The sequence below is a fragment of the Corvus hawaiiensis genome, chromosome Z, assembly GCF_020740725.1.
Source record: "Corvus hawaiiensis isolate bCorHaw1 chromosome Z, bCorHaw1.pri.cur, whole genome shotgun sequence".
Taxonomy (NCBI): domain Eukaryota; kingdom Metazoa; phylum Chordata; class Aves; order Passeriformes; family Corvidae; genus Corvus; species Corvus hawaiiensis.
Window position 1 is genome coordinate 44,708,042 of NC_063255.1, and position 27,811 is coordinate 44,735,852.

Consider the following 27,811-nt stretch of genomic DNA (forward strand, 5'->3'; position numbering starts at 1 on the left):
ATGGATTGATGTCCTTCCTGTTCTGGGACCCCAGAGCTGGATGCAGTGTTCCAGGTGGGGCCTCCCCAGGGCAGAGCAGAGCTGAGGGGCAGAATCCCCTCCCTCCCCTGCTGCCCATGCTGCTTTGGATGCAGCCCAGGACACATTTGGCTTTCTGGGCTGTGGGTGAGTGCTCATGGCTGGGTCATGTCCAGCCTCTCACCCACCAGCACCCTCAAATCCTTCTGGGCAGGGCTGCTCTCGATGTGTTCATCCCCAGCCTGTGCTGATGCCAGGGGTTGCCCTGACCCAAGTGCGGTGACCTGTACTTGGCATTGTTGTCTGTCATGAGATTCACATGGACCCACTTCTCCAGCTTGTCCAGGTCCTTCTGGATGGTATGCTATCCCTCTGGATGACATCCTGTCCCTCAGGTGTGACAGTTGCACCACTTAATTGGTGTCACCTGCAATCTTGTTGAGTTTGTAGAGCACTTCCATCTGCCCCAATATTCACAGAATCACAGTATTGTGATCACAGAATCACAGAACAGACCTCTCGAGATCATCCAGTCCAGCACCCCCACCAAGGCCGGGTCACCTAGAGCAGGTTACTCAGGAACCATGTCCACGTGGGTTTTTAAATGACTCCAGAAAGGGAGACTCCATGACCTCCCTGAGCAGGCTGTTCCAGTCCTCTGCCACTCACAGTGTAAAGAAGTTCTTCCTCATGTTGATGTGGAACTTCTTCTGGCTTAGGTTATGGCCATTACGTCTTGTCCTGATGCTGGGCACCACTAAATAGAGTTTGGCATGTTCCTCTTGACATCTCTCTTTGAGATATTTATATGCAATAATGAGATATTCTGCAGGGATCTGCTGGGATCAGCCCACCTCAGTTAGATGAGGCAGCTGTCTCTGTAGTACCTGGCTGTCTCTGGTGTAGCTAATTTTTCTCTTTTATTTCCTTATCCTTTGCAATATGCTGTGTGCCTTTACAAAAAGAGCAGCTCAGTTAAGGAAGGGTGACTGCTCCTGTTAGGCAAACTCAGAAGAACTGTTGTGAGCACCTGAGATGGTTTTATTGAGAGGCAAGCAGGTGGATTTCTGGCAAGGAGATAGAAGCCTGTTGCTTCTACAGAGAGACTGCAGGGAGGAAACAGCTGTCAGCCAGGGTTTGAAGGGTGAGATAAAGACACTAATCAGGAAAGGTACAGTGCTTGATGCAAAGGGTTACACACCACTGCTCTGCCTGGGAGCAATGCTTAGAGCAAGTATCTGGGGGGGGTCAGTGGGGTGGTTTATAAACCAATACTTTGCCTCAGCACTGTTGGATTAAGTTGTTCAGGGTTTTGCTTTTTAAAAAGTAAATTTTCCTAGTTTAGAATAGAATAATGCATAGCTCTTTTGAGTCATGAAAACTTTTGTCATTCTTTAGAACTACCTCTCAAACCTGTGTGAGTGGGCTCCCAACACGAACTCCTTGAAGAAGGGGTACATAGGGGATTACTATTATCATGATTTAGGGGTGTGTTAGATGAGTGTAGGAAAGGCCAGGTAGGGGCTGTGACTCAGGCACTCATACCAGAGTATTCTTACTCAAAGCCTGGCTGGATGCACCTCACTGCACTGTTATCTAGAGGTATCCCTGAGCTCCCCAAAGAAGCATGTTTGAGCCCAGTAGTTCTGCTCTAAGAGAATATATACTTGTTGACAGGTAGATGTGTTGGCACTCAGGATGAGCTTCTACCATCTGAAAAAAAAAGAAAATACACAAAACTTTCAGTGTCTTGTGTTCAGGAGTGTGCTGTCCTTTCAAGGGAAGTGAGGACTGGTGTCACTTCTGTTACATCAGGATGCAGGCTATTAACATTGCAGAGAGCAGTGACGATAAAGGAATCACACATTTTTAATGACTTTTGACCAGTGTTTTTCATTGCTGTTGACTTCCAACTTACCAACAAAGGTATCCCCAGCAAAAGGCTATGGAGAAGTGTGCTTGAAGTCAGACTAGACTTGTTCCCATGGGAGCCCAAAATCAAGTAGGGCCAGAAGTAACTCTGTGATGCTAATGTCTGAAATGAGTGCTGTGTAAGGACTACCATACTACCCAGTTCAGATAGAAAATGGTAGCCTAACTGGAGGAAAAACTTGTCCATTTCAAAGTTGAGGCTACTGCTGCTTGGTTGCTCCCTATAGCTGGTATAGAGGTAAGTTAAAGACAGCTTTGATGCCTTGACACAAGGGATAAATCTCTAAAAATATAGGTGCCTAATCATAGTTACACTCCCTTTCCTGGCCTTCTTTGGTGGCAGTGTGTGGAGGTTATGGCAAAGTGTGGAACTAGAGCTATTGATTTTATCTTTCACTGGAAAACAAGGTGAAAAAATTAGTTAGCAGGTTTCGGCTTCCCGGGGTTGCATTCGGGGCTGCGCTCCGCTGCCTCTGCTGCCTCTGGTCACAGCTGCGCTGCTGCTGCCGGGCGTCACGCTCACGTCTCGGCCGGGCCCCCGAGCGATGACCCCCCCGCGCCCTGCTCCAGCGCGCGTCTCGGCTGGGCGCGGCTCTGCTCCACCGCCACCGCCGCCAGCCACCGCCCGCGCGCCGCACCTCTCGGCCGGGCGTTCACGGGGCTCGCTCCACCACGCGCTGCACGGGGCTGGGCGGGCACCACCAGGTCGCGCCACTCCCGCCGCGCCTCGCTCCGCCACCGACACTGCGGCTCGCGTGGCTCCGCCCGCGTGCGGGAATTGCCTCGCTGCTGCTCGCAGAGCGCTCGGTGCACGTGGCCTGGGCTGCACAGTCCCTGCGCCAGGCTTCCCTTTGCCAAGACACAGCTGACATTGCTCAACAGTCTCGGTAACTAAATAATATTCACGAAAATATTCTTCCATCGGCATATATTTTGACTCAGAAATTAACTGTGTCCAAGCATTCTTCCAAAAGTCTTTGGTAAGAATCGAGTGCCACGAAACATAGAAAAACTTCTTAAACAACCATGCCAGGAAGTGTTTCGGTTCCTTTTGAGCCTGAATTAAGCTAAAATTTACAAATCGTTGTTCAAGAATCTTTTCAAGTTTAAGATAAATATCCATATGCGGCTCGGAGAGCCACGTGCTTTTCCACGGTTCCTCCATAGTTTAGAGATGGAACAGCAAAACAAAAACAAGAAGAGAAATCCAGAGTTTACTCACAAATCACAGTCGCTGTCCCCAGGAATCGGTGTCTTGCCAGCATTCTCCAACCATTTGTTGCAGTGGGGATACTGCAACACGTGTATCAGACAACAAGGCCTGTGGAAAAGAATATAAGGACCGATTCTTGGTAGATATTTTCAGAGAGATGTTTATTTCCCCAGCCGCATGGCTGAGGATCTGCCGAGGAACTGCGGTAATCATGGGACCCGAGGGTCCTTTCCCACGCAGGGGAACACAAAACAACCAATGGGGAACGAGGCTGACCAGGGAGTAGGGAAACTCCATGTCTCTCTCCCAGGGCCCCTCTCCCAGGGCTCCATGGCAGGGGGGGAGGAACCCCAACAGAGGCCCTGGTGGGAATAAGCACAGGGTGTTCTAAGATCTTATGCTTGTAAGCAGTTTGTTACATGCATTAAATTGCAAGCATCATAATAGTCCACAATGCACTTGGGGAGTCAGGGAAGGATGCTGAAATAAGGGTTGAAATAGGCATGATGTCCTTTAGAAATTATAAATTATATTGCTTCTTAATAGTGTCAATGACACAGTCCTGCACAACTTGGTTTCAGGGGGGGTTGCTGTGTTTTCTTGGCTGCCTGTTGTCCTGTGGTTGTTATTTAGACGGATCACTGTTCTGATGAAGGGCACATGGCAATTTTTGCAACCTCCTGATCCTTCTTTTTAACCTGTATTGGGAAGTACTTCAAGCTGAGCAGCATTATGTGGTTTTGGTGTTTGAATATTGTTCTTCTAAAAGATTCTAAAATATTTTTAGTCTGCTGCTAATGTAATTATGGTTTTTCTTCTACACAGTAAAACCACTAAAATGTAGCATTATGAATCACTGCTCCTGTTAATCACTCATTTTACTATTGTCTATAACTTGTCCTCCTCCCTCATTGTCTGTTTTTATTATTTTATTTATTTTACTTTATTATATTGTGTTTATTTTATGCCATTTATGTAGGTCTTGAAAATGGAAATTGTCAGAAAATACTAGTGAAAAGGGACTTGATGAAAATTCTGATGATGACCTAATCCAGTAAAATGAGGTGGGTAAATGCCACACTAGACAATCTTTAAACTGTAATTTGAGAACCTCTATTAAGTCCTTTAACAGTACTGGTAACTCAGTCCTGCAGAGGCAGGCAGTTGTGGTTTCAGGGGAATAAGGGAATGACATGTAGATGCTTATGTGGATGGGGGATGAAAGAGTGCAATTGACTGAAAAGAATTAGATATTCATGTAGAGAAATAATTTAATTATATTCTATTTCTGTACCAAAAAATCCCAACCCTCAAACATTTTAAAAAAAGCAAATCAGTAATCCTAGCCTGAGTTACTGTTACACCGATCAGAAATTTCCCATACATTTCTTGCTTTTCTTTCAATGCAAAATGTATTTCTACCAAAAAGAAGAAAAGTTTGTGTTGTCATTTTAGAAAAGCTGAACATTAAGCACCATGCAGCCGTTCACTCAACCCTCCCTCTATTCCCACCCTGGTGGAATTGGGAGGAGAATTAAAGCAAAGCTTGTATGCTAAGATAAGAAAATTTTAATAATTGAAAATAAAGTAAAATACAATAATAGTGGTAAATAATAATAATGATAATAAAAAGGGAAAACAAGTGATTCACAATTGTTCATTGCCCACTGACAGATGCCAGACTCCCTTTCCCAAATGCAGATAGGCCATGCTCCCAGGTAACTCCCCCCAGTTTATATACTGGGAATGACATTGGATGGTGTGGAATATCTCTTTGGTCAGTTCGGGTCACCTGCCCCAGCTTCTTTTGTGTACCTCCTCACTGGAAGACATGAGACAAGAAAATAATATCCTTGACTTAGGATAAACATGACTTACCAAAACCACAAAAACATCAATGTTACGAACACCATTCTAGTTCCAATCCAAAACACAGCACTGTAAAACTGAGAAGAAATTAATTCTATCCCAGCTGAAACCAGGAGAGTTTGATATTGTCAAGACTCGTAAATCAGGACAAAGTATTATAATGTTTGGGTTAACTAAGGTGCATCAAAGGTACGTCACATCTTTGAGATTTACAAACCAATCTCTGAAAGACTGAGCTGTGACAACTGTACCAGACTGTGTCCTCTAAAATATCATCAAATGCTTGCACATCTGTGAATTGTCTCTTGCCTTTCGAGGCAGGCAACAAAAGCTTTCTTATGTTCTGAGGTCCAGGTACTACCTCTGCAAAGTTTTCTGTCATTTACTTCTTTATTTTTAGTGAACTAAATCTCACCAGCTGATGGTTCAATTTCATAATGCACTCAGCAAACAATTCACTCTGTTCTTGTTCTTGTTATTTTTTCTCTTTTTCTTCTTCTTTTCTCTCTCTCTCTCTTTCCTTCCCTCCCTCCCTCTTTCTGTCTCTTCCTTTTCTTTCCCTCACTCTTTCTCACTCCTTTTAATGAAAGTCTGATTTGGGAAGTGAAGGCACTCACACACCCCCAAAAAATGTCTTGTTTACAGCAGAAGGGGTGATGCCAATCAATCACTGCCCTGTGGTAACACCAAAAAAAATAGTTACTCTACATAGATGAAAATACCTTCATTGTATTTAAATGGTGTCAACTATGGAAATAGTAATCATCCTCCTAATTAGGGAATAAACTGTGAAGATATTTAATGGCTTAAGGTTAACTCAGGAAGCCTGTCATGAAACTGGGACTTGATGTCAAGTTTCCCTAACCCTATGGTGCACAACTTGGAGAAAAATCATGCTCTCTTTCAAAGCCACAATGGGTAGAAACAAAGTGCAAAACAAAGTTACACCATGTTATAGTTTCATCCTGCTGCCTTTCCTTGACAACTTCTTAACAACATTATACAAATTCACGAAATATGAAGTTTTTGTTGCCGTGCCTACTTTCTTTGGAGTTTTTGATGAGTGAACATAATTTCTTAATACATTTGCTTGTTTGGGTGCAGACTGACCTTTCCTTAGGTGCAAAATATTGGAAGTGTTTGAACTGACTTTACCTACAAGGAAAGTTCTCAAAAAATTCACTGTGCCCTTGTGTGCTGCACAGAGCCATCACATAATTCTGTCTACTGTACTCCTCTCCCTTGTCTCTGTCCATCTAGTTTTATTCACCTTAGCTTACAGGATCATGTGTACTTACCAAACACAAGTTTTTAGCTAACAGGGTGCAGCAAGTGACCAGATCTTTTTCAGGGAGTTTGTTAAATGGAGGAAAAAGTTGTGTGTTGTTTCACATTACAAATACTCTTCAAGCAACAGTAATTTTTTGTACTTGAAGCCCATTCAGTTCAAGATAAACAGCTTGCATTATTTTCCTTTCCTTCACACCCACAGCCTTTGTTTATAGACTGATTGAAAAGTCTGATCATGTAGAGTCCTGCACTCATATGTCTCTCCTGGCTGCAGAATACACAGAATCAAAGAAGATTAATCCTTTAATTTCTTAACGTTTCAGGAAGGCTCACTTCTCAGGTAAATGAGTGTAACTCTGATAGCTGAATTGCTAAGAATTTAGTGTTTGGTGTACAAATCAGCCCAATTTACCTCTTTCCTCAATGTTTAAATGTATATGGCTACCCACTACTTTGGTGAGTGGTTTTTCTTTTCTACGCACTAAACACAAATGAGGCACATTGTGGGTAGTTCCAGTGTTTGGCTTGACAGAAACATTTTTGTTTGATAGCAAAGATGATACAGATAATGTATTTCTAAAACTGCAAAATGGATCTAGAATGTGGAGGCAATCATGCAGAAGAGGAATCTATAAGTCTGCTTCAGAAACTTGGGTAACCTTTATGGAAACCACAATCATATTGCAATTTTTCCTGTGTGTCAAAATGTAGCTATGAGTACTTTATCTTCTTGACAAAATCACCTTTTATAAGTCATTTGTCATCAAAACTGTATGAGTGGTAGTTGATCACCACAAATGACTTTGCCATTAAGACCATAACTTTGGTATTTTTCTTTCCTTTTCAGTATTAAAACTGCTTTGGGAAGCAGTGTAGAGGAAACTGGATGAATCAATAAGTGATTAAACCCAACTTTACAGAGATACGTGCATTTGCAAAAGCTCCATACATTGGTTCCTTTGTTAACTTGAATAATTTTCAACAATGAAGGAAACATTTGTCAGAGTCAGAAAGAAATTACACAACATATTCTAAAATGTGAGCCGCAATGCCTTTGGAAATAGATGCAAAAAAAGCATTATTTCCATAAAGAAATCCTTTGAGGGAATTTTGCACTGTTTTTGTGCTGAGAATGTGGTGTTAAGGGGTAACATACACAAAAAAAGCACATATTTTATCAATTTCTTTTTGGCATTGTAGAAGTATCTAGTTCCATACAAAACTGAAATTGTGCCATACCCAACACCAAAACTACCTGACAGCTTTCCTTTTGTCTGGCCTAAAATTCTACAAGATAATTACACTGCTCTTTCTCTTTGCATTAAGATATATGACTACATTTAGCGTTCTGGTGAAAAGACTATTCCAAGATTTATTTAATCAACAGGAGTAGTCTACATCTAGGTATTTGGATTAGAAACCAAAAGAAACAGGTTCTTTCTCTCTGGAAGAACAAAGAACATAAATATGTTCGATAAATGGATATTGAGTTTCTGCATATTGAGGATCTCTCGGGCTTCCTCCATAAGGACAGTAATCCTAGTGGTGTGAGGATTAGGATTATTAATAGAGTAAGATTTTTTGACATAGTCTGTTTGAATATATGATGACTTCTGAGAACATGGTAATGTAAAAGAGTAAAATTTTTCTTTTCCTCCAAAGTTAGCAGGGATTTTTTTAAAAGATTTTTAATAGAGTCAAGCTCTGTCTGACTGCACATGTGAAGAACTGGGTGTTGACAGAACACCATAAACTGCATAGTTCAGGTAAATACTGTGGTGGATTTCAAAGGCAGAATGGTGAGTCTTGCTATACACTGTGATATACACAACTCTGAAAAGTTGTGTTAAAAAGGAAGCACCTGGATTACCTTCTTCACACTGATGGAAATGATGGGGAATGGATTGCTTTGAATGCTATATCTGGATCAATTTGTCTCAATGTCACACTAAAACTTTAGTTTAATTTTTAAACTGTTTCATAAAATTTCTATGTCTTCTTGATGAAAGAAGCAATTCTGGTATGCAAAAGATTTAGGCAAGATTCTAAATGCACTTTTTGAAGCTTGAATGATTAGGCAAACATTAACATTAGAAAATGCGAAATGTTATAACTCAAAATATAATCACAAATTTACCGCATATATTCTCTATGAGGTTTTATTTGTTTATTTCCTTTTTTCTTTTCTTTGTCCATTTCACTGTAAAGTTCATCTCAGTCTGTGTTGACTGGTCACTAATATCAGTGGGACAATTTATGGAAAGGAATGAGTCTAGAGGTTTAGGTGTTGCAGCTGTATGAGGGAAGGTGCGGGAAGGTGCGGGAAGGTGCGGGAAGGTGCGGGAAGGGAAGGTGCGGGAAGGGAAGGTGCGGGAAGGGAAGGTGCGGGAAGGGAAGGGAAGGGAAGGGAAGGGAAGGGAAGGGAAGGGAAGGTCTGTTTCTGTTCGCAGGAATAAGTCTGCCCACCGATTCTTTTTTTCATCATTTCAGAATAAACAGCCTTAGTGGCTATTTGTTGTTTATTGATATTTTTATTTCCAGAGACTACTTCTTTTTTGCCATTACTATTCTTTTGCCTTCTCTTTACCCATGAAGCTGGATCTAAAAAAACAATAATTGTAAAAATTACCTGCTGAGCTGTGCAATATCATCCGTTATATTCACTGCAAAAGGTAATTTTTAGTGGTGCTAAAAGTTCCATGGAAACACAGTCCCTGGAAATGGCTTTGACTTTACAGACACAGAGAGGATACAAATGCTTCATTCAGAGATGACTTGTTGATCTGACTCATTAATTGGAATTTGCACTAGTTTATTAAATATGCTGATGAAAACAAGGCAAGTGAAGCTGCATAAAGCACTGCTTATCATGGTACTCCACTGCTGTTGTTCTTACATTAATTCAGTGCTAGAACTGACCCTATCAAGCATTCAATTCTTGTGATCCCAGAGCAAAAAAAGAGTATCTCCAGTGCTTTGTTTGCCTGCTTGAAACTTGCAGTTCATCTCATTTGATCTCAGTGTTAGTCCTGCTGTGGTCAGTTGCTCTCGTCTTTCCTAGTGCCTACAGCAAGGAGCTCTGGTCTCCCTTGCCGCTATATTGAGGCTTTACATTCTTTTCCCACCACTTTTTTTTCATGATTAATGAAATTAATGCTGTTTTCCCTCTCACCCTTCTCCTGCAGAGTTCAGCAAGACACCAGCCTTGAACTGTTTCTCTCTTTCCTGACTCTCATGTCCTCTATTCCAGGCTGCAGCCTTGATAATGCCTCTTGTCATGGATAAAGTAGCTCTGAACTTTCTGGTTCATTCTCCAGTGCTTCCGCTGTCCTTGTGCTGTGCTGTGTTTGTGTGCTTACTCCTACAGGTCCGCTTAGGCAATTTAAATCCTGGGAGGAAGTAGAGCAGCTTCTGGACGCCCTCGAGCAGTATCATCCTGGGGAACTTCAATGTTTGCGGGAGACCAGGGCACGTTGCATGGTCCCTTCTCCAATGCGCGGGCTGTAGCAAAGAGTGGTGGGTCCATCAATCACTCCTGTCAGGGGGAACATGGTGTATTATCTGTGAGGGAGCCTGGCAACGTGAAACGTTACAGGCAGCGTTACAGCGGGAAACTGGCTTACCAGGTTGTCAGGGTCTTACTCTCTTTGAGTCAGCTGAACAGCAAGCTATTGCTGAGTTTCACTGGCGAGTTAACCACGAGGTTGCTCGCATTCGCTTACAGCTTAAATCCACAGTAGTGCGTAAAGTTTGCAGAGATGGCCTTAAGATACCACACCAATGGATGGTGCGTACCCATGAGTGGGAATGCATGTGCCATCGCTTTAGTGCTTGCAGCATCGCTGATAACCGCGCACGCTACCAAACACCACATTAACCACATAGACTACTGAAAAAACATGTGGGTTATCTGGGCTAACCAAATAGGCCAAGAATCTTTTTGCTTATCTTTAGCCACACCTTCGGATCCCTTCTGTACCTGCCTTACCGGGGTCCCATTAACAGAGACCAATAGCCTTAAAGGCTACACCTTTAACTATTCAGAGCCAGAAACCGCACTCTTAGCTTTTTGTAATGCGAGCTACACCACCCTCACCAACGACGGTTTCGACATCCGCTTTTCCAGCTTTGACATTTGCAATGCCCTTAAAATAAAGAAAAACCCTCTAGCTGCCCAAGCATGAGTGATCGCCTTAGGCCTTAATACATCTATGTTTGAGCCACAAGAGCTAGATCTCTTAGGCTCTCAGCCTAGTCCCTATTGTCATATGTTTAGAGGCAGTCACTTTGACAGCATCTCCAGCCTCCAACGGCCAAATAAAGACAGCACATGGCTGAGCCCTACCACCTCATGGTACTTTAACATCACAGTGTACTGCAATGGCTCAGTATGGCCAGTTGATAATCCTCCACAAGAACCCAGGGCATTACCCTTAGGAACTTTCCTCATTTGTGGAGACAGACCATGGCCAGGAGTGCCTTCTAAACCAATGGGAGGACCGTGTTATTTTGGGAAACTAACAATGTTTGCCCCTAGCATTCAGCAACTACTACACGTCACGCACAAACGATCACGATCACGACGAAGCATTCGTCAGTTAGGCCCTGATTGCAAAGACAATGTAGAGTTATGGAAACCCCCTGCTGTCTTTTTTGCCTCTCTCCTAGCCCCAGGAACCGCATCAGCACATGCCCTCACTCAGCTTAGAAGGTTAGCATGCTGGACAGGCAAGCAAGCAAATGTCACGTCACACCTGATAGGTGAGCTTATTGTAGACGTGGATAGCTTGCGCCACGCATTACTGCAAAATCGTGCAGCCACTGATTTTTTACTGCTAGCACAAGGTCACGGGTGCAAAGATGTAGAAGGAATGTGCTGCTTTAACTTATCAGATCACAGTCAATCCATACACTCCCAGCTCCAATGGCTCACTGAACATACCAAAAAGCTCACAGTTCAAGACAGTCCTTTCGATGGATGGTTCCAAGGGACTTTTGGGGGACTCGGAGTTTGGGCCATAAGCCTCATAAAGGAAGGCCTCAGATGGGTAGGCATTATATTTTTACTATTGCTTGGAGCACGCATTATGTTTTCTTGCTTAGCTAAATGCATAGAACAGTTAACTCAGGGAGTTTTGATCGCTCAAATTAATAAAAATGGGGGAATTGTGGGAAATTGGCTACGTGAGAAAGGGCACATAGACCCTTTGCAGTTTACTGAGCAAGATCTTGCAGAACACCGCACGCATCTTGTGTAACAATTGAAGTTGCAGAATATTGCACGTATCTTGCTCAACAACTGAACCACCATTGAGTTCTTATTGCTGAGCTATGGGTTTTATTGCAGACTTAGCAAGGATAGTCTTTGGCAGCAAAACAATAGATGCCTGTGGTCAGGAAGGCCTGAGAAAAAGGAGAACGGCTGACCACAGAAGGGGAACTAAGGGAGGGGTTAGAAATCAGCTAAGACGACGTGAACCACTTAGAATGCGCCTTTACGAATCTGCATGAGCCTATTATTGTTAGTATATAAGAAGCTTTTGTACGATCAATAAATGAATTCCTGCTGATCACTCATATTGAGCGTCTGGCTTTTCCCTCCATCGCGACAGTGCTGCTCTCTATCTCAAACACTGCTGCTGCTGCTGGTCTGCTGTGCTGCTTGCTCTGGATCCAAGAAGTAATTCTTTTATGTTGCATCTCTTTTCCTATTGATTGCCATTTAATTCTTCTGTGTTAATGGAGGTTATTTCCCCCAATTTGTTTCATACGCCTAACTCTTACAGCTTACATGAACTCTTCTTTCTCAGCCCCCCAAACTGCTTATGCCTATTCAACAGCTGAACAGAGCTGGTGTTGATGCTGTGGTTACTCTCCTTCCACTGCAGGCTTTATCCTGATGTCAACATTCTCCTTTAGTAATTCTCCCATCACAGACACATGGTCACGAGGATTTCAGGAGGCTGAGTTAAATATTTTCTAGAGAAATAATACCAAATCACCAGCAGTCCTTTCTCATCCACAGCCATATGGTCACCATCATTGCTTGTCCTCTCAGCAGCTGCTTCGTCTGCTTCCCTTTTCTGGATCTGCCTGTCAAAAAGGTCCAGTCTGTCTCTATAAAACTGTCTCCCAGTTTTATAGAGGGGCAGACACCCCAGAAGCTGCAGTGAAGCAGGGTCTGACTGGGAATGTGTGATGGAAATTAACTTTGGAAATTAAAACACAAAGGAAAGAAGTTTAAGGATATTATGAGTGATAATTTCAGAAAAGTTTCCTACAAAAGGAAATTCTTGCTAATTTCAGTCAAATGTATAGCTGTCTTTCAGTTTAGAATTATATATCATACCTCTCATAATAGTCATGCTGAGTCAATTTGTCATGGTATTTAGGCATTGCTTTCTAAAAGCATCTGGGTGTCTTCTTCCCAATACAATTAAAATTCTACAAATGTATCATTTAGCATCTTTTGAATTGCCTGGATACCTTGACAACCTGCCCACCAGATATTAAAAATAATGAATAGTTGTTTCTTTTTTATATTATTTTTGGGGATTTGCTATTTTTTTACAGTGGGCAGTTTGCTATAAATACAAGTAACACTTTAATTACTCTTTGAGTAACACTGGTTTATTTACTGCCTTGAAAAATGTCTTAGACACCTAGGAGAAGTATCGCATGTTTATTTTCTTTCTTGTAGGTTTTTAATTTTTTTTTTTTCAGAATATGAACTTACACTGTAATAAAAACTATCAATATAATATCAATATAAATATCAACACAGTTTTAAGCTTAATATGTTCTTTCAAAACAAATACCTTCTTAAAAATTTCATTTTGGTTTAACTTGCCAAGAACAGAAGAACAATGGATTTTGCAACAGAAACAATATGGTTTATTGCTCTAAAAAGTGAGTTTGTACAGTCAGTTACTGTACCAAATATATGGAAAGGAGCTTATGGCAATTGAACCATTAAATTTCAGGAAGGAATTGTTACTGTTGGTACATATGTTTAATACCTTGATATTGGAATAATAGCATTGATACTATTGCTGAATTTTCCTGTAGTTCACTGACCTAAATTTCCACATGACAAGATATTCAGAAATATAGTAAATTTGTGACAAGTTAGCCCAATCTGTTATGCTGCCTGACAAATGAGTTTTTTTCTGCATTTAATATTTACTGTCCAATTATACAAATGAGGAAAGACATAAGTCTAAAGAGAACAAATGAATATATCTGTTTGCTTTGAATAATGGCATAATTCTAACATTTTTGGTTTTACCATGAAATGATTAAGAGATTTTAGTGATAAGTCTGAGATGTCATGTTACCACAGCTGTCCTGATCAAATATGGTAAATTCCTAACTTTATTATGATGTTGGATTGCAGGCCAGAAAGAAAAATTAAATTTCTAATGAATAGTTAGATTACTTTTTGAGGAGATCCTAACTGAAATATTCACTTTCTTTCTCTTCAATCAATTAAGAAAAAACCAACAGCATTACCTTTTGAGGAGATCCTAACTGAAATATTCACTTTCTTTCTCTTCAACCCAATTAAGAAAAAACCACCAGCATTAACTTCTGATAAGATTGCACCTTCTTTTAACTCATTCCTGTGGTTTTGAGGGAAGAGGATGAGGGAATGGGTATTAATGGGAGAATCACATCTTCACCTGATGGGATTTGATTTTGAGTTCCCTGCAATTGGAGGAAATGTGTTAGTGTTTGGTATTTAATAGGATTTGCACCCTACTTTGAAGTTCTTCTCATAATCAGATTTATACTGTTAAGCTTTTTCTGAACAAAAGACTGAAAAAAAGTGCAACTTGATCTGTCACTAGGGATAACTTCAAGACAGTTGTGTTTAAAAAGCTAAAACAAATTTAAAGTCAAAGCAACATGGATTTTAGGCCAGATGGTTGCTTTCTGGGATTTTAAAGGGCAGAATGACACATCTGCCTAGGCAAATGATGGTCGTTAGGTAGGATTTTTTCACTTATATTTACATGAAATAAACATCCAGAAAATTGCCAGAATATCAATGTTTCAATTTTGTCATACACATGGCAATACATTTGGCAAAATTATCTTAATTTAGTGGTCAAGCCAAATACTCCTTTAAAATTAAATTTAAATTAAATTAAATTTAAATTGTCTGTTGAAGACAAATGTGAAGACATAAAAGGTTAAAAAAACTTATATTTAAGGCTAGTCAATTGCCTTTGCTCTATAAGGACAATTCTAAAAAAGGGCATGGTTGATTTCGTTTATCCCTACCCTATTCAGTTCCAGAAGAGCATTCTGGCATTGAAGAATCATATAATTATTTGAGTTGCAAAAGACATTTAAGATCATTGAACCAAACCTAGCACCACTAAAACATGTCCCTAAGTACCACATTTACGCCTCTTTTAAATACCGTCAGGGATGGTGACTCAGTCACTTCCCTGGGCAGCCTGTTCCAGTGCTTGACCATCCTTCTGGTGAAGCAATTTTTCCTAATATTCAATTTAAACCTTCCCTTGTGCAACTTGAGGCCATGTCCTCTTGTCCTATCACTTGTTCCTGGGGAGAAAAGACTGACCCTCGCTTCTCTACAACCTTACTTTCAGTCATAAGGTCTCCCCTGAGCCTCCTTTTCTCCAGACTGAACTCCAGCTCCCTCAGCTGCTTCTCATAAGATCTGTGCTCCAGATCCTTCACAGGCTCTGTTTCCCTTCTCTGGCCACACTCCAGCACCTCAATTTCCTTCTTGTAGTGAGGGGCCCAGAACTGGACATAGGACTAAGGTGCAGCCTCACCACTGCCAAGTACAGCGGGACAATCAGTGCCCTGGTCCTGCTGGCCACACTATTGCTGGTACAGGCCAGGATGCCATTGGCCTTCTTGGCCACCTGGGCACACACTGGCTTTTGTTCATCCGCTGTCGACCGGCGCCCCCGGTTGTTTTCTGCTGGACCACTGCCCCTGGCCTGCAGATCTGCATGGGCTTTTTATGACCCAAGGGCAGGACCTGGTACTTGGCCATGTTGAATCTCACACAGCTGGCCTCGACCCATGAATCCAGCCTGTCCAGATCCCTCTGAAGAGCCTATGTACCCTCCAGTACATCAGCACTCCCACCCGGCTTGGTGTCATCTGCAAACTTGCTGAGGAGATGCTCAATCCCACTGTCCAGGTTGTTGATAAAGATATTAAACAGGTCTGGCCCCAAAACAGCCCTGGTGAACATTGCAAGGGACTGGCCATCAGCTGCATGTAACTCCATTCACTACATTCTTTGACATACAAAGCTATCCCACCACAAAATTGGAAATTACCCTAATTAAACAAGGACTTAATAAAAAATGTTAGTCTATTCCTTTATGAGGCAGGAGAAGGGCAAATGAAAGAAAGATATATCCTATTCTAATTTTGAAGGTTGATTTGTGAAATCTTTTATATTTGTAATTTCTAAAGCACTGGTGTAACTGAATGATTTTTGTGAACAAGTATCCTCTATATTCTGTTTGGCTTTCTGATGTCTTTCAGTGTAACTCATGTGCTCTTTAACAATGGGCACAGTTTAAATACACACTTTAAATATAAAGTGAATCTGTTGCAATGAATACATGACTTAATGTATGTTTTATACATGGAAATCCATGTTTTATGCTGACCAAAAGCCCACTGATGCATACTTAGAATGCAAATTAATTTCAGGAATCTAAAATAATACTGTTTTTTAAGATAGTGTTCAATCTTACATGTTGAAGAAGTCACTTAAAAAGTAAATTTGGAAACTGTAGAGTACTGAGTGAGAATACAAGAACTAGTTTTATGGATGCTATAAATAATTAACAATTTTCCTCTTTTTTTTCTAACCAGTTTTATTTTCTGAGTCCTACCTGACTTCTAGTTTTAAATGAATTGTAATATATTCCAAGAGGGCTATTAGTTTATCGAAATCACTCTATAAGTTGAATATAGAATTATAGACTCCCAGGACAGTAGAATAGTTTGGATTGGAAGAGACCTTAAAGATCATCCAGTCCACTCTTCACCAGGATTATTGAAGACTGAGCCAAGAAAATCTCTGAATCACTAGACTTCTGGGTTTTTTGGTTTGTTTTATTTTCTTTGTAATTTTTTTGTGTGTGTGTTTTTGCTTGCTTGGTTGGTTTCTTTGGGTTTTTTGTTTTCCTTCTTTTTTGAACATCTTTCCTATGAAGACAGGCCTGGAGAAGAAAAGGGTCCAGGGGTACCTCGTAGCACCTTCCAGTACCTAAAGGGGGCCTACAAGACAGCTGAAGAGGGACTTTTGTCAAGGACAGATAGTGATAGGACAAAAGGGAATAGCTTTAAACTGAAAGAGGGTGAGTTTAGATCAGATATCAAGAAGAAATTTTTTACAGTGAGTGTGGTGAGACACTTGAAAAGGTTGCCCAGAGAAGTTGTGGATGCCCCATCCCAGAAAGTATTCAAGGCCAGGCTGGATGGAGAGCTCTGAGCAACCTGGTCTAGTGGAAGGTGGCAGAGGGCTTGGAACTAGATGATCTTTAAGGTCCCTTCCCACCCAAGCCACCTATGAATATATGATTCTATGAACTTCCATCCCTCTGTGTCAGGTAACGATCGTCAAAAAGCTCCAAACTTTTCTTTAGAACTCCTCTTGGTATTACCATACTGAAAAAACTCTTCCTGTTAGACAAAAGATTGGCCACTTACAACTCTAATTGAGCTTTGGCCTTTTGTGTCTTCTTCCCATGTATATGATCCACAGCTTTGTCATATTCCTGCAAAGCCTGACCTTGCTTCCAGAGGCCATATAATATTTTCCTCTGGAGCTCTTCAAGGATTGCCCTGTTCAGCAAAGCTGGCCATCAGGCCTGCTTGCTTCACCTTCTACACAGGGGAATTCCCTGCTCCTGAGCTTCTCAAAGTCATTTCTTGAAAATTAACCAGTCCTTGTGGACTCCTGAACCCTCAGCTTGTTGTCCACTGGGACCCCCAGGCACCTGGCAGCAAGGCTGCTCCCCAGCTGCACAGGCCCCAGCCTTTACTGGTCTTTGTGGTTCATCCAGTCCAGGTGTTTGTTACTCTGACTTTGGAGGGTTGCCTTCCTTGCCTTTCATTTTCTCTTTCTACCTCTCTTTCTTTCTTGGCTGACTCACTGTTCCCCAAAGATCATGCCCACCACACCAACAGAGCAGTCAGCCTCTGTTGCTTTTGACAATAGACAGCCAGGACAGCTGACCCCAACTGATCCAGGGGATATTCTACACCATGTGGCATCGTGCTCAACATATAAATCCAGGGGAAAAAGAAGGAAGGGGGGACATTAGGAGTTATGGCATTTGGCTTCTAAAGTAACTGTTATGTGTGATAGGGCCCTGCTCTCCTGAAGAGGGATGAACACCTGCCTGCCAAGTGAATGAATTCCTTATCTTGCTTTGCTTGTGTGTGCAGATTTTTCTTTCCCTTTTAAACTGTTTTATCTCAACCCATGAGTTTTCTCACTTTTCCCCTCCAATTCTCTCACCCATCCCAGCTGCGGGGTGTGATCAAGCGGTTGTATGGTGCCTAGTTACCAGCTGAGGTTAAACCACAACACTCCCACCTGTTCTGTCTGGTTACCGATTCCAGCTAACTATCAGATTTGGAGTGAAAATCTGGCAGATGGGTTATTTAAGATTACAAAGATTGTGTTAGGGAGGGGTAAATATGGACATGGATCCTTAAAGAATTTATAGTAGACAGTGTGATGCTACAGAACTCATTTGAATGTGTCTGTAAGGCTTTCTAGTATTTCCCCTCTCAATTTTCCCCATGGAAGAGGAATTCTTAAGTTCTACTCATTCTTTCTCTCTTTAGAAAAAGCAATGGGTGAGTAAAGTTACATTCATTCTTCAAGATGAAAATCTCCATCCATTTCCCCTGCAGGTGTATATATTTAAGGTGGATTATGTAGTCATTATCTGGCCTTCTTTACTTCAGCTTTATGAAGAATCTTGGGACACATCTTTGAAATGCTGGACTGACAAGTTTAAAGGTGAAAGTATTCAAGCTTGCAAAATAATCTGTAAATACTTCATGTGTAACTAAGCTTCTTGTTATATTGTGAGATTAACTCATGTTTTGCATAAATCTTTGAGGGCTCTTAAAGTGCTCTTTGGCCTTACCTCAACAAAGCTATAAGGCACTAGAATTAATTCAAAAGGAACTGAACCTTTATTTAAATACTTTACAGAATAGTGATGTCTTCCAAATCAGTCCAGTCAGTACTTTAAGGTCTCCTTATTCTCATAAAGCCAGAACTGGTCCTTAATGCCCATGGAACTTTACAGACTTACACTTTAGTCATGGGAGAGGCTAACCTTAGAGCATGAATGACACTCAGAGTGCCTTGGAAATGCCTTAGCTTTTTTTTTAATGAAACCACTCTACTGCCACTGGCATGCAGCTTGGGTTGTAGTCCTCTGTATGCATAGTTTGAATATATCAGTAGGTTGTCAACTGCTTCTGAGAAAAGCTTTTTCTGAGAAAATGAAACAATTTTCTAGCACAGACCTCCCAGTATATAATTTCTTGGCTTGTACCAGTTTGGCTGGATTTGTTTGTAGCCTGAGCCAGTTTATAGTAGTTTTGAATGAAAGTGCAGTCTCATTCCTGTCACTAAAGAGCTGTATACATCCAGAGACAAAAATTGAACTAAAGACAGTGCCTTGCAGAAAGAAATAGAACTGTTTTCTGCTTCCTTCACAATCTTGCACATGAAATGTGCAACAGTTGCTGAGATGAAGTGTGTCTAATGAGGGTCTGAGGTCCCATCCTGAGGAAATTAACAAATGAAAAGGAAGCTTACTTCAAGAAGCAGTAGGAATATTAGTAATTATATCTCATATAGAAAAAATGATATATTTAACTTTTAAAACCTCCGACAGGTTGTGAAGGGGGAAGAAAGTAAACCTTCAACTTTTGTTTCAGGACAGTGAGTTCCATGACAGAAATGAAGAGAGTGTATGTTATGTAAGTAATTCGTGCTCCTTTTCAGCACTAATAGGCTTGCTGCCAGATATTCCAGGCTGCAGTTTGTCATGTCTGATTCCTTAGACTTTTCAAGAAATTGGAGAAATTGCCTTCTGCAGGCTGTCAGTGTCAGGTACCAGCTCACTCACATAGACAAAGCTCAATTAGCTCCTGGAAAAAAACCAGCTTTTAAAATATAGTGACCTGCACTATGAAAGACAGGTAGACAAGTGTTACACAAAACCAAAATGTTAATCTGGATAGGAAAGAATACCATGGTAGCTGTGATAGGCTCTTTATTCTGTGTTTCTTAATTTTTTAGTGCTATTGTGATGTAAGGAATTCTTTTAATGGCCAGAGTTAATTGTTCTGATAGCTGCTGTCTGCTATCCTGTAAGCAACTGCCTCCTGGTTTAAAATAGCAGCACATACATTTGGAAGTATGTCCTGGATCAAACCTAGGACTGGAGCCCATTAGGAAAAACATATATAAGTATTTGTCATGTGGTAGTGTGGCTTTTGAGGCACTTAATACATGTTCATTGAAAGAGTCATTAACAGTGATCATTTAAGATCTGTGTTTTCACAGTTTATTCATGAACACACAGGAACAGCTAGGACAACAGGATCTCAACCATAAAAGAGACAGTGAAAGTAAACTGAACATTAAAGAGAAATACAGGAATAAGAAAAGTAGTGTGGCAAAGCACTTGAATAAAAAGAGGAACAGCTTCCATAAAGGTGTCAGGGGACCTTGTTCCCATTGATTTTTAAGACTTTTCAAGGAGATGACTTCCGACAGAGTATATAACTGAGTTGCCTTTAAAAATATAGCTCTATGGTCCACAGTTTTGCTACAACAAACAAAAAATCTGCTTTATGAAATTTGGTTTATTTTTACATAATTCATCAATTTTGTCTCCCTCATAAGAAGCTCTGAAAGAGCAACTCTAAAAATCCAGCAAGTGGTTGGCCGGCCAAAGCCCTGGGTAGGTAATGAACTGAATGATTTGGCTGATTGGAGAAGGCTTATCCATAATTTTGACTCTAGAACATGTTCCAAGATCTGTCGTATTTTGTTCCCCCCACTGGCTGCCTCCCGACTGCAGTTGATTATGTTTTACGTCATCTTTGGTGTGATCTATTCTTGTGTGGCTGTCATATACTGAAAATAACATCAGTTTTTCTTGTTAAAATTTGTGTTAGGAATAAGACAACATGTTATTATGAAATTGTGTGAAAGCATGCCTGTCTTTAATATGTTGATGAAGATAAGCAAAAATAACTAGTGACAAATTATTTTTTCCCCTCTTCAGATTACCTGCCAGTATAATTTCATAGGGCTTTGATACTTGAGGAGTTACATAAAGTTTAATTTGTCAAAGAGAACAGTCACTCCTGCAAGACTAATTCAGGAATTGTGTAAGCTTCTGTCTCAGTTTATTAATGTGATTTAGTTCCATTGGTTTCAAAGAGGTTACATCCCTAAAAATATTTTCAAAGTGTGTGCTTTATTTTTTTAAATATCAATTTATATTCTTAAATAGGCCTGTATGATTCATCTTCCCATTTTCTGTAATTATTTATACTTCTTCCATGACCTGGCACAATTTACTTACAAATTAAATAAAAGAGACTAACAGTTTAAGAGCTTGATCCCACTGATGAGCAGGTCTCAAGCTTGATTTCAGGGGGAGTTATAGGCTTAAGTAGCTTTTAGAGGCTTGCACTTCTGGGACTTGCCCAAGGTACATTGAATAACATTGGAAAACACAAAGTGAGTAATTTCTTAAATTAAATTGAATTTTGTACTTATTGAAACAAATTTGTACTACCTTTCATGTAAGAAATTCAGACTCAGAAAGAAATGCATTCTTAAAAACCTGAAGTAGTAAACGTGCCTGGACATTTAGGAGAAAAACAAGATGGTAAGAGTGAGTCCAATACGTAGAGAAAATATTTATTTGGGACATAGTAAGACTATGAAATCAGTTTTGTGTTTTTATAATACTGAACTCTTGCTTCTGAAAATCTGGTGTGGAATGCAAGAACAAGAATGAAAATGTTTGAATTCCTGTTTGAACTTAGTTGCCTCAAGTACTGCACTAAATCCACTAAAAATATTAATCACAGAATCACAGAACATGACAAGGTGGGACCCATCAGGATCATCGAGTCCAACTCCTGGTCCTGCATAGGACCATCCCCAAGAGTAACACCATGTACCTGACAGTGTTGTCCAAACAGTTCTTGAACTCTGTCAGGCTGGTGCTGTGACCACTTCCCTGGGGAGCTGTTCCAGTGCCCAACCACCTTCTGGGTGAAGAACCTTTTCCTGATATCCAGCCTAAACCGCCCCTGACACAGCTTCAGGCCATTCCCTTGGGTCCTGTCACTGTCACCACAGAGGAGAGATCAGTGCCTGCCCCTCCTCTTCCCCTCACAAGGAAGTTGTAACTGCAGTGAGGTCTCCCCTCAGTCTCCTCTTCTCCAGGCTGAACAGACCAAGTGACCTCAGCCACTCCTCACACGGCTTCCCCTCAAGGCCCTTCGCCATCCTCGTGCCCTCCTTTGGACACTCTCTAACAGCTCAGTGGCTTTTCTGTGTCGTGGCACCCAGACCTGCCCCCAGCACTCGAGGTGAGGCTGCCCCAGTGCAGAGCAGAGCGGGACAATCCCCTCCCTTGCCCGGCTGGTGATGCTGTGCCTGATGCCCCCCAGGACACGGGTGGCTCTCCTGGCTGCCAGGGCAGTGCTGACTCATGTTCAACTTGCCAGAGACCAGGATCCCTGACCTCCTTTCTATGGTACCCTTTCCAACATCTCACTCCCCAGTTTGTCTGTACATCCAGGGTTGCCCCATCCCAGGTGCAGAATCCAGCACTTTCCCTTGTTGAACATCATGTGGTTGGTGATTGCCCAGACCCCTAATTTGTTGAGATCTCTCTGAAGGGCCTCCCTGCCTTCCAGGGAGTTGACAGCTCCTCCCAGTTTTGTATCATCTGTGAACTTACTAGTATCTCTTTCAGTCCTGTGTCCAGGTCATTATAAAGAGGTTGAAGAGCAGAGGGCCAAGGATGGAGCACTGTGGAAGTCCCCTAGTGACAGGTCACCAGTCCGGTGTCACCCCATCCACTGTAATCCTTTGTGCCTGACCTGTGAGCCAGCTGCTTACCCAGCACATGATGCATTTATCCATCTGTGTGCTGGACAGTTTGTCCAGAAGGATATTGGGAGAGAAAGTATCGAAAGCTTAACTGAAATGCAAAAAGATTACATCAGCTGGCTTCCCTTGATCAACTAGCTGAGTTACTTTGTCACTAAAGGAAATCAGATGCCATATTTTGATGGAAAATTGCATATGGATAATCTATTGCCTGTCTTTTGGGAGCTTTCACTTTTTTCTGTCCTGTATTTTACCTGTTAAGATTTTGCCTGCCCATGCAGCACTCAGAGGTATGGTTGTGTGGTCTAACCCGTAAAGCCAATGGCAGCTGGCAGCAAAGTTAAACCTCATTGGTTCTTCTGTCTGTAGAGACGTGATAAGGTTAAATCTTTGAATTATCTTTTTCTTTGCCTTACACAGACCTCTTAACCAAACCTCTTGCTTACTCTCTCCCCTTACTTCTCTTTCTTCTTCAAATTCCATATTGGGGAAAAATGATGGTGTTCAGCCGTACAGTCCTGAGGAAGAAGTCCTTGAATGTGGACGTGAAGGTCTTCAGGCAATAATATATGATAAAGTGATTGTAAACCAGCATCAATTACAATTTGAAGATCCACAGCTTACTTAGTGATAGGAGTTCCCTTCTTCTAGAAAAAAAATTTGAAGCATCTCTTTTCAAATAAACAATACAGAATACAGTTTTTTGTGTGTCCTGTGCAAATCAGAAAAAATATTGCTTATTTGGGTTAATATTTAGGATTTTACCCAGGAAGACTACATTATCTGTTGCTCTAAAATTGATTTTCCTTAGACATTGTTTACCTGAAAATGTGTAAAATGCCAACATAGTCTTTACTTTCTACTAGTTTTCATAATACTTGTCTTAGCTCAATTTTAGATTTTCAAGAGCTGTGAACTTAAATATCAGTTATTTCATTCTGGTTTTTTACATAAAAAAATTCTTTTAATACCTTTCTAACTCAGTATTTCAGACGGATCTTCTGTGCTCAGTTTCTTTCTCAAGTATTAATTATTGCGCGTGCTTCTGAATGACAATGCAGTGACCTCTATTTTTTCTTTTCTTTTCATTGTTTGACAGAGTGATGCTAGTCTCCTTAAACTGAGAAGTAGCAGGAAAAAAAATATTAGCCTTTATATTCTGCAGGTTTTTTGGAAGACATTCTTTAGTTTGTTGGCTTCCTATACGAGAGCCCATGAGTGTTTTATAGTTCAAAAATGAGTTACTTACTAATTAATTCATAAAACTCTTTCTACTTATATCTACAAGAGAGATGTTTCCATTGTTCTTTAAAAAACATTTTTATTCAATCTATTCTGAAATGGTTTAATTCTGCTTTTTGTGAGATGAAAAAGGTTGTAATATATTCAACATGTATTCAGATAAATTAAAATATAGCTCAAACTTATATTTTTCCTTCTATTCTAGAATTATGCTTCCATATTTTCTTAAATCCTATGTTGTTTTGCTTGAATCCTTTTAAAATCTAAAAACCCGAAAGTACATTCTTTGATCTCTTATATTTCCATTTAAAAACTTTGCAGCCTTGTGTGAAATCCAGCACTTTGCCATTGACTCAGTAAACGCAGACCTCAAGTATATTTATTAGTCTGACATCTGGTATAGTAATGTGCATCAGAGCACATTTTTTTAGAGAAAACATTCAATACAGGCATTAGAGAAGTTTTTTAAAGGTCTGTACTTAGGACTGTGACAGGCTGAGATGCTTATAGATAAAAATAATAAAAATAAATTATGGGGTCAGATTACAGTTTTGTGTAGTTAATAAAATTGTTGTTTTCCTGTGAGGAAATGATGTTATTAGCTTGGGACTTTATTGTTTCAGTCCGATAATGCAAATGAAAATAAATCTATCTAGACTTTTAAAGTAGAAAAGCCCAGAGAGTGTCAAAAAATGCTTCTAAAATTTGATTTATGATTTAGTGTTTGATCATTAAGCTGAGTGCTGTTTAAAACTGTAGTATTCATCAAGTCTGAGATATAACATGTTTCACATGAGACGGACAATAGCTGTACCTGTATAAAGATAGTCCATTTACCTTTTGTTCTTTTTACCTTGACACATAGGTTCTTATGACCTTATCCCTTTTCAGTAAAAAGTTAACTGTGGCTGTAAGAACACCACTGGTTTTTTTGTTGAAAAAGGAGAACAAAAATCCCCTCTAAGAGCACATCTGAATTAGAATTAAATCCAAATAAATGTAGTTTAGAAAAAATAGTGCTGACTATACAGTTGTTGCAAGTAGTAAAGCACATTAATAGGTACTAGAGAGTATGCCTCTATCTTTTTCCTACATATTCCAGTTTTCTGGACAGTTTAAGATCTCTATTTTTCTGGTCCTGTTGAAACAAAATGTTTATGCATGACAAAATTCTATCTACAAGCCATTAATGACTCTGCAGCTTACACTGAGAACAATGACAACCATAAAATTCAGTTTATTCTCTCTTTTGGAAGAAAGAAATCCAGAAAAGACTGTCTATTGCAGTGTTCCTCTACTTTAAGGTTTGAAATATGCTTTTGGGAAGCTGATCCTGGCTGGAAATACATTTGTAGCAAACAAATAAGGTATTCTTGAATATCAATTAGACTGGACTTTTTGAGACTAGCCAGCATAAAAATATATTCTCATACGCAAAAGTTTCGGAGTAATCTTCTTAACCAGCACATTTTTATGCTGGGCTTCAGTCCAGTTTGAATACTAACACCAGAATTGTAAGTCTCTTCACTGAAAATATGGGCACATTCTAGAAACGCTGATTCAGCTTATCAACAGCAATGCAGATGTTACTATTCTGATAAAAGGAAGGAAGGAGATTTCAGTCTGTTGTCTGGGAGTCCTGACCACATACACAATGATTTACAGTCAAGCAGACTACCAAACACCTTTCCTAGTAAGGGCACACTTTGCAATCCAACAGTCGCTCCCATAAATGATTCTGCATTATGCCACGGTAACTGCTAGGAGAATATAAACTTTTTCTGATAGAGTAACATTGCAATGCAAGATCAAAATCTAGGAAACTTGTCAACAAAAAAAGAGTGATGGAAAATACAGCTATCAAATGAAAACACCTGCAAATAATTTTTGCAATGGTTATTTCTATACAATTTTCAGTTTCTTTTTTCCTCTCCTAAGTGAATAGGGTGGTATTGAGGTCATTTTAATATAAGTATAGCAGGAAAGTAGGTGTTGGAAGCTAAAAGTGAAAGTAAGACACTTAGCACAACTGTGACCAGACTTCAAGCTCACACTTTTTTGCCCCTAAGAGGCACTGGCCACTGTGAATATTTTAAACTCAATATATGAGAACAAGCTGCATTGAACTAGGAATATGCTCTTGCTCATTGTATGAAAATTTTACATCTGTAAGAACACAGTGAAAACATACAGCTTCTGAGAGTATTCGTGTCTGGGAATTACTGAGCCAGAAATGATGTTGTGTACTTAGAAGCGTGCTGGGTATTTCTTTCAATTAATTGTCCAGTAATTTTTGAGCAATTTATGCTTTAGTATTCAAAACATTTTGCAGTGAGGGAAACCATTTCATGCTGGATGCAGGGACATCTTTTTGTTTTGTTTAACCTACCACCAGATGGATTTGACTTAAAAAGTTACCTGTTTAGAAGAGGCTATAAATGCCCCTAAAAGGAGGTATGTAGTGCATCTATCTGTATGCTTAGTTCATGCAGGGGCACAGAGTTAAATAAAATATTTCTTAAGTTATATATTCTTTAGATCATCCTCAGCATTTTAGCTCAGGCTAGAAAGAACAGCTGGCAAAGGTGTAATTTCCTTTGTAAAAGCTTTAATTTGAGCTTGAGTTTAAAAGTTTTGGCTTAAACCCTGTCTTTAGCATTGGGGTCTCTTCCATTTTCCTTTCAAATTTTTTTCTCATCTTTTTTTCCCCTCAATAATTAAAAAAAAAAAGTTTAGAATTGAGGCAGGGTTTTTTTCTTTCAAATGAACATTTTAATTCAAGGAGATACTACATTTCAGTAGCTTTTCTCACATTCTTATTTTCTGCTTTGACATGTAACAGAATGACTGCAGTTTCCTTAGCTGTTTCCTTTTTTTAAATTTTCGTATTTTCTACTTCTATCTGTTTTTCCCACTGGTAACAGATAAAAGAATGTGTAAGTTTTCTCATTTCTGATTTCTCATAACTTCTGTAGTCAAAGACAATTAGAACCATACATATTATTGTTTCTCTGTTGATGTTTTAACCCCATTTTGCACAACAGTCTGCTACATTAACTTCAATGGACCTAGCACTAGTTTGGAGGATGCTATAAAAAAAGATTACTGGTTCTTATAATACATAACCACATACTGCATTTTACCCATTTTACCCAGAAGTAAACTGGTTTTATTCGTTTGTCCTCTTTTGTAATAACTTTTCTAGTAGTAAGGGTTTTAAAGCTGGGATAAAAGGAAAGGCTTGACTTCTTTTCAGACAGATTTCTAGGAAAGCAGATATGTTTGCCTAGAGGTTTGATTTTTAATGATCCAGTGTGTCTATCTTGGGACCAAGCTGCTAGCTAACAAATAATTTGTTCAGTTCTGTGATTCATCCATATTTCTTCGATTTCTACCAAGCATTACCTCAATTATGTTGAATATAACCACACTTCAAAAGTATCTTCTTGGCCACTGCATGGCTGGTTTAAGAACAGAATTATAGGGATGAACTACAGGAATAATGTGAGTGCTGGAAAAGTCTACATTACTGCTGAACAGGGACTGCCACAGCCATGATGGTGCCAATAAATTATCTGTGTGAGAAAATTACTGCTCTTTGCAGGACCCAGGAAGTATGAAGAAGATATCAACAGTTCTTCCTATATACCAATGCCAACAAGGCACTTCTGGGTTAAGATATTTGACTACCTTGTATTTTAATATATTAAGATACTCAAACTCATGGTAGTTTCTACCTGAATCTCCTGTACAGAATTCAAACTGAAAAGTATTAACATAGTGCATGTGTGCCAATGCCTAGATATGCACATGTGTTGAATTCTGTCTGTGTTGTCACAGATAGATTTTTATTGTGTATTTTGAGATTCAGAATAAATTCAGATGCATTAGACTAGTCAGTCTGCATTAGAATAGTCAGATGTAAAATTTTACAGAAAAAAAGATAAATCCTTTTTTTTGAAGAGCCATGAATTTCAGAGAGAAGAGGAAATTGTTCTTCTCTGTATTTTATTATGTTCACATGGTAATTTTCATGTGTCATCTTTTATGGAGTCCTCCAAGAA

General features: G+C 40.0%; 1 long non-coding RNA gene across 1 annotated transcript in view; it reads right to left on the reverse strand.

Moving 5' to 3' along the window:
• Window positions 1-219: 219 nt before the first annotated feature.
• Window positions 220-27,811, reverse strand: part of LOC125320503 — a 78,262-nt gene continuing 50,670 nt past the window's right edge. Inside the window, exons 2-4 of the long non-coding RNA XR_007201131.1 lie at window positions 8,952-9,857; window positions 3,173-3,271; window positions 220-1,731 (exon numbers count right to left, since the gene is read on the reverse strand). This is a non-coding gene — a long non-coding RNA (uncharacterized LOC125320503). The remainder of the gene's footprint in view (window positions 1,732-3,172; window positions 3,272-8,951; window positions 9,858-27,811) is intronic.